At 35.3% G+C, this 16,405-nt stretch overlaps 1 protein-coding gene across 2 annotated transcripts in view; it reads left to right on the forward strand.

Annotated features, from left to right (window-relative positions):
- Positions 1-16,405, forward strand: part of CDKAL1 (CDKAL1 threonylcarbamoyladenosine tRNA methylthiotransferase) — a 637,247-nt gene that overhangs the window by 475,112 nt on the left and 145,730 nt on the right. The gene's annotated exons all lie outside the window — the stretch shown is intronic.

Genomic DNA, 16,405 nt, shown 5'->3' on the forward strand with positions numbered 1-16,405 from the left:
CTGGAATGGAGTTTGTACAGTAATAGCTGGGGATTCAAAATGCCTGGAATGGTGAGAGTATGACTGTGTAGATGTTATGCAAATCATTAATGAATGTAGTTCAGATAGATCATCATCATCCGTAGGGGACCAGGCAATGAATGTGGAGGTAAGAGGCAGGCCAATATGGAGAGTGAGCGGTAGAAGAGACCTCAGCAGCTCAATACATGAACAAAAAGAATCTCTATTCTAACATACCTAAAAAGTACTCTTCTGGCTGCTTCTTGAAAACTTCCACGGAGAGAAATTTATCTCTATTTAATTTCATCTTCATTCAGCCCAATTCTTCATTCTATCAAGCTTTAGCTTTCCTGATGCTATTTTTCCAAGACTGAAATGTTTTTTATAGTCATTCACTGTTACCTGGCAATTCTTCTGTTTTCTGTGCATTTATCTTTTAAATCTGAATTTGTTATCGAGCCTATATCATATGTCAGCCTATAGCATTCTTTTCAGACAAATCCTGTTTTTTCTCCCCATTGGAATTGTTTCCTTCTATGTGTCTGGGATTTCATTCTTGATTATTCCCCACCTCTCTTGGGTTAATATTCCTTGCAGTCCATGAGATCCTATGTATCTTTCCTCTGAAACCTATGAAACCAGTCAGCATGGTTACCTCATTTCTAGGGTGATTGTCAGACTATGCCTGTGTTATTCATTTATTTATTTATTATAATTGTTTTATGATTATTTTTCTCTAACATACATACTAGTAGGGAATGCTCGCTTTCTACTAGCATTCTTATCATTTCCACTTCAGCAATCAATTCTCTGTACACACATATCTAATTAGCATTTGCTTTTTTTTCTTTCTTCTGTTGCTTTTTAAAATGAAAATAATGGATGACTTATACTCCTAGAATGAGAAACTTCTAGGCAGAGTAATGACTATATAGCAATATGATCCCAGTTGTACTTTGAATGACATAAACTGGTTCTCTTATATGAAGACTCCATGTATGCCTTCTTCAAGGTCTTCACAGTCAAGTGGATCACTGAGTTGTTAAGACTGTGTTTTTCCTCTGAATGCCAAACATACATGTTAAATTAAAATTTTGTTAAGGTTTTTTTTTTTTTTTAAGCCAAGAGAAAACAGAGTAACCCAACTATGTTGGTAGAGATGGAGTAGGAAGAAGGCAAAAAAAATAAATAACACAATTACTCCTTTCCCCAACCATTTTTACTTTTTTATGGAACCTGAAATTTACCATTACCATTACCAGGCAATCCCTTGTTGTAGCACATCTCAGTTTGACAATTAAGTTGTTTTGTCCACTAAGTGGCACAGTCTTACACTTCTTTCTTCTATTTCTAATGGGTGTAAGAAGGTAGTAATGTGCTAGGAATAGGCACATGTCCTCCCTGGGAAGAACAAATATAAATATGACTTAATCACAGATGCCACATCCTAACATCAGGTAGTAGGCAAAAAAAGATCACTACCAGCAATCTGCTAAATAATTTCAGAAAATTGACTACAAGTATTGTGGATCCAATTTAAGGCAGAAAAGTTGGTCACCTTTGGCACTGCTCTTGAGGTAATATGATTGTGCTGCCCTGCTCTACTTTACTTATCAAATAAGAGAGGTGGTAATACAAGTGCCAAGAACCTTGAATTCCTGTTTCTCCAAACTGTTTTTGTAACAACAATGATCAGGGCAGCACAGTGGGTAGAGTCAGGAAGACTCAACTTCCTAAGTTCAAATCTGACCTCAGACACTTACCAGCTGTGTGACCCTGGGCAAGTCACTTAACTCTGTTTGCCTCAGTTTTCTCATTTGCACAGTGAGCTGGAGAGGGAAATGGCAAACCACTCCAGTGTCTTTACCAAAATAAAAAACAGAAACCCAGATGGGGTCATGAAGAGTAGTCAGACACAATTGAAACAACAGAGCAGCAGCATTATCACCATGAATTAATTTCAGAGAACACGGATGACCTTCACTTTAGTGATAGCCTAGACTCTTGTTTAGTGCCTGCCATAGGACCCATTCACCAAGTAGGCTGATACAGTGTGTGTAGCCTAAACCAGCAGCCGGAAAACAGCAGAGGAATGTTGAAAGAACACTTAGAGAAGAATGGTGAAGGGGAATAGTGAAAGAGAGACTCTTTGGCCTCTCCTTTCAAACCTTTCTGATCTGGCTAGCAACCAGATTCAAGTTATTTGAACCACTGGCCATTTTTGTGTTACGTTTGCAAGTAGATAATGAGAAAGACTTCGCTGAGGTAGGAAGTATAAGCATAGAATGAAGATTGGACTGTATATTAAGTTACCTTCCCAGTTATCAAATAAAGGATCTATTGTTATAAGGCTGAAAATAAACATTAAAGTTTGTGTTTATACATGTACACGCACATGCATATGCACATGCACATACGCCAGAAGTAAGTGCATACTACTTAAGGAATAGCTTAGCCACCCTGAAATTAATTTTAGGTCTCCTTATTATTGCTGTGATAAGAAAAGAGAGTGATATCAGTGATGGCTACATGGCTGATGGAAATGACTTTTTTGGTAGTATGTTCAGAATTAGATGTTGAAAGTAGAAGAGTTGCCCTCCTAGGTCAGAGCCACAAAATCATTATAAAGACTACTTGCAAGCTTGTCTAGAGACTCAGCAATATCAGGCATGAAACAATTTTCCAGCTTCTCTTCAAATTGAGTGACAGTAGGAGTTACCCAAAGCCATGAAGGAGATGTGTTGGTTTTGATCAAACTTTACATCTGTACAGTAGCTTATCTGTGGGTCACAGAAATTTTATTTCCTCCATTCTTTTTTTTCATTTTTTTCTTTTGTCGTATGCAAATAAGGCTCTGGATTCCTGCATGAGCTTTAAACTCTAATGGAACTTCTAGAGGCCCAGATACCATTCTTTTAATTCTTGACAGAAACAGCATCAAAAATGCATTGAGTCATTGTTTCTATAATGATGTTTTAGAGAGGGTTCTCATTGGACATTTTAATAATGGCTTCTTCTAGGGCAGAAATACATGGACTCCTAGGGCAGTAATTTTAAACTCCAATTTACATTTACTCTCCCCAAATTCAGAATATTGTGCTCTCACACAGTTATACCTGTTTCTTGTATAATTTTCCTACATTTTCTTTTTTGAAAAGTTATAAATGCCAAGCATTATCTTTGTGACGTAAATTGTCAACAAGTTATAGAAATCAGATTACCCCTACTTTTAAATACACCCAGATGAGTAAGATTCTGATAGAAAGAAACACTTGCTATTATGAAGGCAAAAAGTTTTTTGTTAATTCAGTATTAAAAGTGTACTCACACTTTAGGCAGTCCTATCATGTCAATTTTAGGGATTATGATAAGGGTACAACCTGAATTTTTATTCATGTGATTCAGCTGAAGGGTATGAAGCCAATCCTTTTAAAATTTCATCATGCTTTACAATCCTAGGCAAAAGAGAACTACAAGTGTTCACCAGAGAGAGTAAAGATTTTCATTTGTTATGGTAGAAAGGCTAATTAGGAGTTTTAGAAGTAATCATTCAGAAGCTTGCAGTATGTGGATATTATATGTATTCATCAGTTGATCTCTGTGTATTTATTTTTGAGAAATCAACTGTTCTGAAAGAATGTTAATTGGAATTTTCATTAAATCTTTTGCCTTTGAAGAATATTCATTGGGATTTCTATTAAAGCTTTTCCCTTTGACAAAATCCACTGGCTACAGGGTGAACAGAAAAACTCCATAAGGCTTAATATTCATTCTTGTGCCATTAGTTTTGACAACTATGGTTAACATTTAGTACCTGAAGAGCAGGTCAGTTAACTGACTTGATTTTTTAAATGTTACTGTGTCATTTTCTCAATTTTGTTGATTCTCAGGGTTATTCTCTAGCATTTAGCTGTTGTTTTGGGACTTTTCATATGTTTTCCTACTGTTCAAATGGGGGTGCTCTCATTCCTTTCATCTTATTTAAGATATATTAGTTTTCACTATGATTGCAGAGTTCAAAAGATAGTAGGGATGCTCGACATGTATGCATAGGTTGGTTGCAATTGATTCACTGAAAAATTTAATGGGAGATAAAGATTATAAATAGAAAGACTATGTTTTTTTCCAAAATTCTCTTGCTTTAATACATTCCATCTGCCCTTTACATATTCTTCACTGACTTTCCATGACTAAAACTAACCCCTTTTGTGTTGAATTAGCAGTTTGCTTACTTAATTTAATAGATTCCATTCAAGAGACATGTAATATTTGAGGTCCTGACAAAAAATCTCACCTATTATTTTTCTTGCTTCCTTATTTACCTGATTGCTATGGGTGCTAGAGAGAGAGAGATAGTAAAGCCAAATGGTTTGTGTTCAGCGGATATTTAGAGAAGTTCATTTATTCTCATGTATACTGAACATAAGAGTTAATGCACAAAGAAGGTATAATAACCTTACAACGTTGAATACTGCATCTTAGCTCTGTGTTTGACATTGCAGAAATTTGCCTTTTGCACCGGTTTTAGCTAGCTGCTACTGATTTCAGTAGTATCATTACAAAACTAAGTCTTCTTGTAGCTGTCCTCTTCCTGTGGTTCTAGAAAATAACCTTTTCTTGGAAACAAATACTCCCTTTGTAAAGAGGCAGGGAATAGACAGATTGGAGAAAGAAGCTGGGTGTGAATTCTCATTCCTTAATTTACTAGCTGTGAGACCTAGTCACTTAACATTTCTGAACCTCAATTTCCTCATCTGTAAAATGATGGGAAATTGGACTCCTAAGTTCTCTTCCAGTTCTAAATCTATGATCCTGTGGGGCTTGTACTTCAGATGTCACTAACTGAATGATACATTCTTCAGTTGCATTTTGTCCCCATCATTGTTGCCCATATTAGGGATTAGTCCATGTAAATCATTGCCCCTGCCCTTTATTGTCTCCCATTCCCCCATACATAAGAGAATTGAGAAGGTAATTAAATTTTGCTTGCTTCGCTCATTTCAGGTGAGCAAACATTTATTGAGGATCCATTGTGTGCCTCACTGTGGCAGGTCCCGAAGTTTGAAAGTGTGTCTTATACATACTGTGTATGTTCTTCATTTACAAATCAGCAATATGCCTTTCATCATGTCATTCCTGAATGCTGGATTTGAAAACCAATGTAAGCAGGTTGACTGAATTAGCTTATTTATTTTAATGTATACATTTAGAGTTGTACTCTCTTGAATTTTATATGAATTTGTTTCTTTTTCAACGGATATATGATCTCTTCAGTGTAGATGCTCCACTCACCCATGGAGATTGCAATCCATTCTTTCCTTCATATAATGTAAATATTTTCATACATATGGGTCCTTACCATCTCTCTTTGGCTTCTTTGGCAGTATGCCTAGTGTCACTGGGTTAAAGGATATATACAGTTTAATGTTTGCCTGGGGTAGGATTAGCTTCCCAAATTGTTTCACTATTAACAGTGCACCATCCTGTCCTCCCTCCCATAGCCCCATCACCACTTCTAATTTTCCTTTTTTGTCATCTTTGCCAACCTGATGGGCATGAGGTGAAACCTCAGAATTGTTTTCGTTCTAATTGTTATTATTATAAGTGACTTGAAGCATTTTTTAATATGGTTATTTTTAGCATGCCTTTCTCATATTAAGAACTGGCTTAATATTCTTTAGCCGTTTATTGATTAATATTCTTGTCTTTATTTATTGGTGCTAATTTCCTACATGTCTTTGATATAAGACCTTTAGTTCTTGCTCGTACCTCCTAGCATTGTACCAAATCATTCTTTTCAAATTCAAACTCATTCATATTCCCTCCTTTCTCCTTGCCTTTAAAATATGAGTGAGTGGATTTTGCTTATAAAAGATTATGTAATGCAACTGTGAAAGGAAGAGTTGCGTTCTATTCAGTGACAGTGATTTACTTGGACTATTCCCCAACATGGGCAAGAGTGTTGGGAACAAAATGTAGCCGAGGAATTCAGCTCCCTTTCTGAAGTCTGTTTCTCTGCCTGTAAAATAAAAGATCTTTCATTCTAGATTTGGATAATAGTCAACAGTAATAGCCAAAATGTCCCAACATAACTCCAGCCTCAGCCCTCTCAGTGAACTTCCCATTCAGCTGTGAGTCAACTTCCTAGAACCTGACGCTAGTTCCTGCTGTAACAGATATTATGAAAGGTAGCCCCAAAGAAAAGGGCCCACCTACGAATCAGGCCGTATCTTCAACGGGTGCCTTTAGCTGGGGTGTTTGAACCTTTGCCCTCCTGCTTTCATCCTACTACTCTCTGTTGACTCCCTGGTTTCTGTTGTCATTTCCTGAACTCTTGACTGACTCATCTTAACCACTGCTCCCTGATGCCAGATTCTTTCCTTTGGTTGTGACTTCCTGTACTCCTTATTTATTTTGGGTTGTTTTCTTCCAAGCCTATGCTTTCACTGGTGTAGACAAGTCTCAGTAAGAAAATTAGTTCTACACATGCAAATCAGCACTTTATCACTGAGAGAAGGACTTGGGGCACTGAGAAGTTAGATGACTTGTGAGGGTCACAAAGCTTGTAAGTAGATAGGACTTGAATCCAGGCCTTCCCAACTTAGAGACCAACTATCTTCCTTAACCTTTATTACACTGACTTTTTGGCAAGGATATTACTATCTAACTTCTGGATCCTTGACTTGTCCTTGATATTCAGTAACTTACCATTCCTGGGCCTTCCTACAGGCCATCTCCCTTGGTGCTGGCCTTACCTGACTGGTAGCCATTCAAGGCCTGATTGTCTGGGGTGTCAGTTAGCCTTTCTTTTTTTTTTTTTTTTTTTTTCACTCTTTACTTTCTGCTCTGCTAGTTAGGCATTTCATCGCTTCCTGGGCTTGAGAGAGGGCATACCAGAAAGTAGTCAGAAAAAATGAAAGAAAACCAAACTAGACAGTTGGCTATTAGCCACCAATAATTTCCCTCAGTTTCAATGTTGATTTTCCCTGTTCATCTATCATATATATTAACACATCAGCTCTAGAGGTGGGGTCACAGCCAGTTGTGTTATCATGTATGTAGAAGCTGTTGCTTTTCTAGGTGGATGCACTGAGCAGAAAATTAACTCTTTCCTCCTAACATTAAGAAATCTACACTAGGTCCCTTAGAACAAGTGGTCCTCAGTGGTTTTTGTTCTGCAAACTCATTTCAGCAACAAAAAAATGCATATATTTTGAAACTTTTAAGGTAATTTAATAGATTACTCATAATATTCCTTTAGATTTATTCATTAAGTGCTTACAATATAATTACAGTGATAACTTTGCCACCAAAAGCTCAAAATATAAATTTATGCAATTATCAAATATAAAATTTTATTGTACTCATAATTGTAAAATCTCTAAATATAAAATTTTTAAATAATTATGGGTATTATGTGGGACAGTCTCTAAAAATTAAAAGAAATAATCCAGCAAGACTACAGATCCTTGCTACTCTCACAGGATTTCATATTAAATTTCTTTGTTGTAAATTTGGTTGAACATAAATAATATCTTTAACATAATGTAACAATTATACTAATTTAAAGATTGGAGTTTTAAATTTTGACAAAAGTTAGAAATATTTGACTCAGTACCAAATAGTCATAAATGGTTCTACATCAAGTTTATCTAGTATTTCGACTTTAAACATGATTAAAGTGAATAATTCTTGCTCACAAAAATTTTACAAGTTCTCTTTCATAAGAGATGAAAGTTCTTTTTTTTCAAATTTTATCTCCCTAACCAGTTGACAAAATGACTTTGTGCTGATGACAAGTGCTATATTATTAAATGATAAATGGGTATGTGTGTGTTGGTCCTTCATTACTGAAGAAGACCATGCCATCAGAGAAATAATAACATGACTTGCATTTTGTTTTGAGTGAGCGAGGACTGTGCAGGTCACCAGCCTCCCTTTTCCTCCAGAGCCATCTGAATCCAGTAACCAGATATTCATCAGGATGACTGGATATGATCCAGGATGAGGCAATTGGGATTAAGTGACTTACCCAAGGTCACACAACTAGTGAATGTCAAGTGTCTGAAGTGAGATTTAAACTTGGGTCCTTCTGAGTCCTGCACTGGTGCTCTATCCACTGCACCACCTAGCTGCCCAAATGATAAATGTACTTAAAATTCAACTGTATATATTACTTCATTTTTCACACACACACACACACACACACACACACACACACACACACACGGAAACTAGCCAGTATAGAGGGAAAAAATCTCTTCAGACATGACTTTCTTCTCTGCTACCACTGACACCAGATATATTGTTACAGAAACTACTGAATGACCTACCAATGTTGTCAACCAATTCATTTGGAAATCCACCAAATAGAAAAATAGTAACATAAGTGCAGGATAAGTTTAAATTGAAAAAAACAGCCTTCACTGCAATAATAGGAAATAGGTTTTGTTTCTACAGAAAATTTGTAAGGGTCCATGATCATTTCAAGATCATTTGTAATGTGCATGTAATATGATCCTGATTTTCAAATGACCTGACATTCACGTTGCAAGAATGTAAATGTTCATATCACCTTGATCACATAATTACAAAGCTAATGAGGACAATTGCAAGGTCATAGAGGGGTATGAAGGAGCTTCTCTGGTGCAGTGTACAGAGTACAAATGAGGGTAGGCACCATGTGTCTGACCATCCTTGGGAATCCATTTGGTCTTAAATGTCAAAGCCTTGTGGTGGTTTAGAAACAATTGGATGACAGATTGAGAACTTGCTTAATGAAAAGCATTCAGAATTTTATATAACCACCACATACATACGAAAATCATCCTGTATAGGATCAGGACAGTTTCCGTTTATCGCAGAAAGAAATCTATAATGTTTCAGATATTTATATGCTTGTTGTTACAGAGAAAAGATGTATTTGTAACACAACTGGGCAATTTTTAACTGCTTAAAGTGGCGTTAAAGAATTTTCGTGGGAACCTTCTGGACCATTGTTACAAACTCACTAAATGGGAACCACTGGCCTAGAAAACATTAGTATCATTATACATAGGTAAAAAAAAAAATTTAAGTAAATTAGAGTAAAAAATAGATTTATACACTTAAAATAGCTGAGCTTCTTAAAGAATACACTTCTCAATTTAAAAAAAAAAAATCTTTTTTTTTTGTCTCTTCTCCCAAGGAACTTACCTGTGTTGCTTTCTTATCCTCCTACCAAATTTCAGGGTCTTTGAAGATAATTAAATGTAATTGCTCTCTTCGTATCTGCCATAGTGCTTTGTACCCATAGACGCAATAAATGTTTGTTATATTCAAATGCTGCCTCAGGAAAAAAGTTTTAAAATAAGATCTATTTTTTATTGGGCCAAACCATAATTGGACTATAGACATTTTTGGTTAATCTGTGTAAGCTGACAAAGACTAGTGAGTGAAATAAAGTTCTGGAAAAAGAAACTTTAGAGGCATCGCAAAAATCCATTTCTACTTTAAAATGCATATTCTTAAGACCATAAGGATTTATTATGAGTGAGACCTTTGGTTTTATTGGGTGTTTTTGTTCCTAGGAGAGATTAAATATTTGAATATAAGAAATCTTCCTTACTATTCTTTTTTGCCCCTCAATTGGCAGAATACAAAGCCACTTGTAAGAATGCTAATAAGATAGAAATATAAAGACTCTCTAAGGCCTCAGGAATCTAAAGCTTGCTTCAGACTTGCATAATTTGTAGCTCCCTCCTTTTTTAATACAGAAATGTAGCTACAGAGACAGCAGGACCCAACATGTACTTTTTTTCAAAGATCCTCTTATATCCATACACTGAATCTTTATATTATAGAAGAAGCTGGCTTGAGGGTACCTTATACCACTCTATGAAAGGTGTTTGCTCTACAGCCTATACTTTGGTAACAAGGCAAATTCATCGTATAACTTGTTTAACATGTTTACATTTCAAACGCTTAGAGAATTAACAGGTGATTGTATGACTGAGATGTTTGTTTTAACAGGCTAAAAAGTGGGAAGTAATTTATAGTTGCATTATGATACAATAGGAAAATACCTAATTATTTCATTTTGGGCTCTTCTTTTAGTTTCAGTTAAAACTGCTAATAGTAGGGCTCAACAAGTTTTATACATGGTTTTTAATCTTACCTATGTATATGAAATTGATGCTCATCTACTTGTCATGGGTGTTCAGACTGAATCTCCACTTAGTAGTCCGTGGTTCTGATCAGCAGCTTTGAACAGGTTTATAAACTTTGAGGGCTCCAGAACAAGTAGTCTCTGCAAACCTTAGAAGCCTACTCTCCTTATCAGGAGTTACTAGTTCTACTACATTATCAGTAAAACCATTCACAATTCTAGCTCTCAGACTATAACTACAATTAACAGTGCAAAACTTCTACCTGCTTTTTGCTTCATTCCTAATACTTGAAGATATGGTGACAGTTTTTTTTTTTTTTTTATTATATGCTTGTAGTCCCCATAATACTCTATTACCAGGTACTGTGTGGTTCAGAATTATGGGACTGCCACTGTATGACATGGCTTTGACTTAACTTGGGGGCTGGAACTACTAGACTTCAGAAAATAACACTACTATGTACTATGGCCTACATTTGCAATATATCTATGATTTTCTGTTGTATCAACATGTAAACAGTTCTTTTGATGCATATAATATGGATAATCAAAAGTTGGCTACAAATGGATATATCAGATATGTTACATCAAAGTTGAGATATATTTCCAGAATTTTTTTCCTTGACCCAGAGACAACAACATTTCTAGATTCCTGATTCTTCTAGGTATCTCAAGATCTGTCCCAGAAATTTGTTGCAAGTTATAAAGAATGTAGATTCCTGAGCCTTTTGTTCTAAAGAATATTGATTGACTCAGGACAGTCTGTTCTCTCTCTCTAGTCTCTAATATTCTTTCTTTTGGGAAATGTTGAAGATTTTTCTTGTAATATTTCTTAGTACTTACACCAAAGGGAGCATTAGTGTTCATCACGATCTTTCTGATTGAAGTGTAAGCCAAGAGTTGATGCACCAAAGTGGTGCATGCAGAGAAAGGTGGAGTAGAATTATTAGCTAACAAAAACTTTTGTGGGCAAGTGGCTTCTTTGAAACTCATTCCAAGGCTTGCAGAGTTAAACATTTTTATTAGCCAAGAAAATGTGTTCCAGTTATTTTAAAGATAAAATTCTTTGGTCTTTGAGTAGGATCTGAGAAATGATGAATTTAGATTGTCATAAACGACAAGTCTGACAAGCATGGCAGTAAGAGAACAAGACAGGTCCATCCAGGGAAGAACAAGAGACCTAGACAAAACTATAAGATCAGACAAAGGTCAAGTGTCAAAACATAGGATTATATTTTGGGGGAATATAAGTCTGAAATTTGCCTCCAAACTGAGATATGAGTCTTCAGAGAGGAAGGAGAGATAGGATGCAAGTAAACTCAAAGGTAAAACCAGATCCAAACCAACTCTAGATTCCACATGATCAGTGGAGGGTCCTAAGTATCAGTAAGGTAAATGGATAAGCCTAAGATTTTTATAAAGAAAAAGGAGTTTCTATTTGAATAATGAAAGAAGATAAATAACATTACTTTCCACTTTTTCAGTAAACAAGGGAGCACTAAAACTTTATGAAAAATTGCAAAAAAACAATTACAAAAACACAATTTGCACTTTCTTTACCAATAAGTCTCTTTCATTCTTGCCTCAAGAATAAAATACAACCTTCTCTTGTTGAGCATTTTAAGTCCTTCATGATCTGTCTTTCAGCCTTCCTTTCCAAGTTTATTATATCTTTACTCCCCACAAACTCTTTGTTGCAATCAAACTGACCCAGTTGCCCCCTTTATAGCCTCCAAACTTTTGCACAGGCTGTCCTCTGTACCTGTAATGTACTCCTTCCTGTTGTTTTGAAAACTTATTATCTACCTCTGGAAGAGGGAGGTACACTGAAGTCTCTCACTATTATAATTCTGCAATTTCTCCCTATAGTTTAATTTTTTCCTTCAGATATTTTGATGCTACCTCATGTGGTGTATAAATGATATTGATTTATTATCTATGATTTGTTTAAGCAAAATGTACATTCCCCTTTTAACCAAGTTTACTTTTACTTTATCTGAGATGGTACTTGATACCCCCACTTTTTTTGAGTTCAGGTGGAACATAATAGATTTTCCTCCAACTCCTAATTTTAATTGTGAATTTTTATGTTTCAAGTATTTTTCTTGTAAACAACAAAATGTTGGATTCTGCTTTCTAATGGAGTCTGCTCTCCTCTTCCATTGTATGGGTGAGTTCATCCCATTTATGTTCCCAATATGATCAATAATTATATATTTTTCTCTATCCAGTTCTTTTATGCTTTTTCATCTCTTTGTGTCTCCCACCCCCAAATTACACAACCTCTACACAACCAAGAGCAAGTGAGAAGTCCTTACCTCATTCTCTTAGCATCTTTACTTTCCTTCAAAGGCCAGTTCAAGAACTATTTTCTACATGAGGATTTTCCTGATCTTTCAACTGCTATTTCTACCCCGAAAATCATTTTGTATTGAGTTTGTATTTATTTTATATCTACATTTATATGTGCACATATTGTCTCTTCCATTAAAATATAAGCACCTTCATGGCAGGGACTCTTTCTTTGTTGTCTTTGTATTTATCACACCTAGCATAGTGCCTAATATGTTCTAGGTTTTGTTTTTGTTGTTAATAACAGCTTTTCAATTGATGGACTCACTTGGCAAAATTGGCGTTTTCTAAAAACCAGAAATATGGGAAAATGGGATTATACTATTGTAATAAAGTATATAATATTCCATTAATGAGTTTTATCATAGGCTCTTGACTTCCTTGAATACTTAATTGTATAATAATTTTAATTAAGACATCCCTAAAGTCATATTATACTGCCTCATCATAGCGTAGGGATAAAGCTGGATCCTCTTAAGTTTACCTTAGCAGAGGCTCTGTGCTTGGAATCCATTCTTTTGTTACCTCTGCCTCATAGAATCTTTATCTTCTTTACAGATAAGAAAGATAATTCTGAAAATAAATGAAATTATTTTGCATACATATATAAATTAAAAATAAGCAATATGAAATGCAAATTCATATATAGTCTTATTATGTTCTCCTTTCGTTTTGGAATTTAATTTCAGAATAAAAGCAATTAAGAATCTGTATCTTCTTTCAAGATCCAGCTCATATGCCATTTTACCTGATTATCCTGGTTATTACTTCTCTCAGTCCTCAAGTTGTATCAGCTTCAATGCTACATTCCTCTCTCCCCCCCATAAAGGGTAAACTATTTGAGGGCAGGGAGAGCTTTTGCTTTTCATTTTAATATCCCTAGGACTAGAACAGTGCTTGGTACATAGTAAGCATTTAATAAATATGTTGAATTAAATTAACTTACAAGCCCTAGCAAATTCCAACAGTCTGGCAAGCATTAAGTCTTGACTCAGCAACACTTATACAAGGATTTATATAAGGACTAGCTTAGCTAGTATAAAAAGCCGTATTAAAGTTGACCACCCTGTGACTATATCTTTTTGTTAGAGAAACTCATGACACCATCTACAAAGAGATGGAGAGTTCCTGATGTTTGGTGTTTGAAATAGTAAAGTGTCTTGAGTGTTTCCAGGAGAGTCATACAGAAAATGAAAATATTATCTATAGCCAGGAAGTAAACATAGCAGATTCATGAAGAATTGCTATTTTCATTTCTGTCAATCTGCCTTGTCATGTAATAGTCTAAATTAATCTTCTTGCCTTAATATTTGGGGGGATGTGAAGGAGAACAGCAACTAAAAGCATGTGACTAAGATTTGTCCTCACTTTGTATAAAATATAAAATTTCTTTGAATATACTTGCAGAATTTTAAACACATTTAATTTTGAAATAGAAGTCTGAAAATTATCATTAATGAATTTGCTAATTCTTTTTCCCTACCTAGATCTTTGTCATTTAAATGCTTGTTAACTCAGTCCTGTGACTTTAAGGTAATGAGAGCAATATTTGCATATTGCCTGTGTTATTTCCTTAATTCACAGGTATTAATAAATAATGGTTGATACAGGTAGAGTCCATCAATAGAAACGTTTACTTAAAATTAAATCAATTGAATTCCATTCTTCTGGGAATATAAGGTAATATTCTATGCCATGCCTAATAAATGGCATGTGTAAAATTCATCTATATTTGTAAAATTCAGCAACACTTTAAGTTGAAGGAACTTCACATACTGAGAGTCAGTGTTGTATCACGAGAGACTACTGGTCTTGGAGTCAGGAAGTCTTGAATTTGAATTTTTCTCAGAAACTTGAATGGTTGTTTACCCATATATGAATCACTTAACCTCTCTGGACTTCATTTTTGTTTCCAGTAAGATAAAGAGTAGCCATGTGAAAGCAGAGAAAGGAATAAATATGAAAGTAGAATCACTTGGCATTTGAGTGGATATGGGGATGAAGGAAAGGAAAGAGTTAAGGATGACTTAATCAGGTAACTGTGAGTATTGTATGAGTATTCAAAAAAATTTGAAAATTTGGGAAAAGGGTAGTTTTAGAGGAGGAAGTTTATGAGTTCCATTTTAGATATGTTGAGTTTGAAATATCTATAAGATACATAAAGATGTTCAGCAAGTAACTGATGACTCAGGATTGATATTTAAAAGAGAAATTAGGCCTGGATGTTTTAATTTGGGAGTAATATGTAGAGCAATTGTAATTGAGTCTATGGAACCTTATGAAATATATCACCAAGAGAGAAGCTGTAAAGAAAGAAATTTAAAGGTCTCGTATCCATGAGGAGGTGGTGGCAGATACCCAGCTGAATGATGTCTGAGAAAAGACTTTTGGATTCAGCACTTCAGTGATCAGTAGTTACCTGGGTAGAGAAGATTCAGAGTGTTATAGGGAATCCTCTAAAAAAATAAAGTAAATGGAAAATGAGATTGTCCCTCTGTGAAAGGGAGAAAACAGCTGAAGGAATCACAGAGTTAAGTGAAGATCTTTTAAAGTTTGGTGATTCTTGGCCATGTTTGCTGGTGATAGGGAAGAAGCCAGCAGATAAAGTGAGACTGAAGATGAGAAAGTGAATGAACAAAGGAGTGAGCTCCTGAAGGAAGTAGAAGTGGATGGAATCAAGAATATAACCAGAGGGTTTAACGTTGGCAAGAAGAAAGGCCTCTTTTTTCTTAGAACAAAGGTAAAAAACATGGGGGATGACATAAAAAGATTTTAAATTGTGGAAAGGAAAGAAGAGACAGCACAGGGCAGATGTTTTTCCATTTTCTTAAGGGATATCCTTTGTGAGCCAAGAGTCTAAGTAGAGAGTTGGAAGTAATGACATAGAAACCTTGAGAACATAGAAGGTTTGAAACAGTCACTGCAGGGAATGATGGGAAGTCAGAATAAATAAAAGGATTGCTGCCCAACAGTGCCGCTCCAGTTGATATTAGAGAACATAAATTTATAGTGGGTCCAATCTACACAGTTACATGACTTTCTTAAGTAAAAAAGGTAGATGCAGGGAGAGACTTAGGCTTGAAATTTAGCAAGACATAAGCAACAATAGGAGATGGGGCAAGAGATTCAAGGGCAGAGGACATTATATGATAGAGTCAAGTTTGTGAAGGCAGGAAACAGTAAAGGTAATAGAATATGAAAACAAGAAGGAATAGAGGAAACTAAAGCTTTGGGTGAGGTTAAAGAAAGATTAAGAAGCCAAATGGAAAGAAGACAGTGGGAAATTATGATCAGAGAGGAATTTCAGAATTAATCCAGTTCATTGAATTTGCATAATTATGAGTGAACCTGGAAGATAGATAGACAGACAGACAGACAGACAGACAGACAGACAGACAGACAGATAGATAGATAGATAGATAGATAGATAGATAGATAGATAGATAGATAGATAGATTACCTATCATTAGAGTCTGCAAGCCTCTGAGGCCTACATGGTGCAGGAGCAGTTGGCAAGTTCAGGTAAGCACTTGCATTAGCAAAGGGAAACAACTGGAACAGTGAACTGACTTGTGAGCTCTAATGTGACTTTTGAATGAGCTATAATTTTAAGGTAGGAGAATGCCATATTCCAGTATTTAATTTAGAGTAATAGTCATTGAAATGTTATCTTATATATATATATATATATATATATATGTGTGTGTACACACATATATACATGTATGTGTTTAGGGTGCGTTTTATTTAAAATTTTATTTCTATATTCTGTTTTCTTCTCTAAGCATATTATTATTGGTAACAAAGAGATTTATTATCAAAGAACCTTAATTGTATACTAACCACATTCTAATAGCAAAACTTGAAGTGGTAACCTGACCTTGGGCATCAAACCAGTGTCATCTA

The sequence above is a fragment of the Notamacropus eugenii genome, chromosome 4 (assembly GCF_028372415.1).
Source record: "Notamacropus eugenii isolate mMacEug1 chromosome 4, mMacEug1.pri_v2, whole genome shotgun sequence".
In the NCBI taxonomy this organism is placed as follows: domain Eukaryota; kingdom Metazoa; phylum Chordata; class Mammalia; order Diprotodontia; family Macropodidae; genus Notamacropus; species Notamacropus eugenii.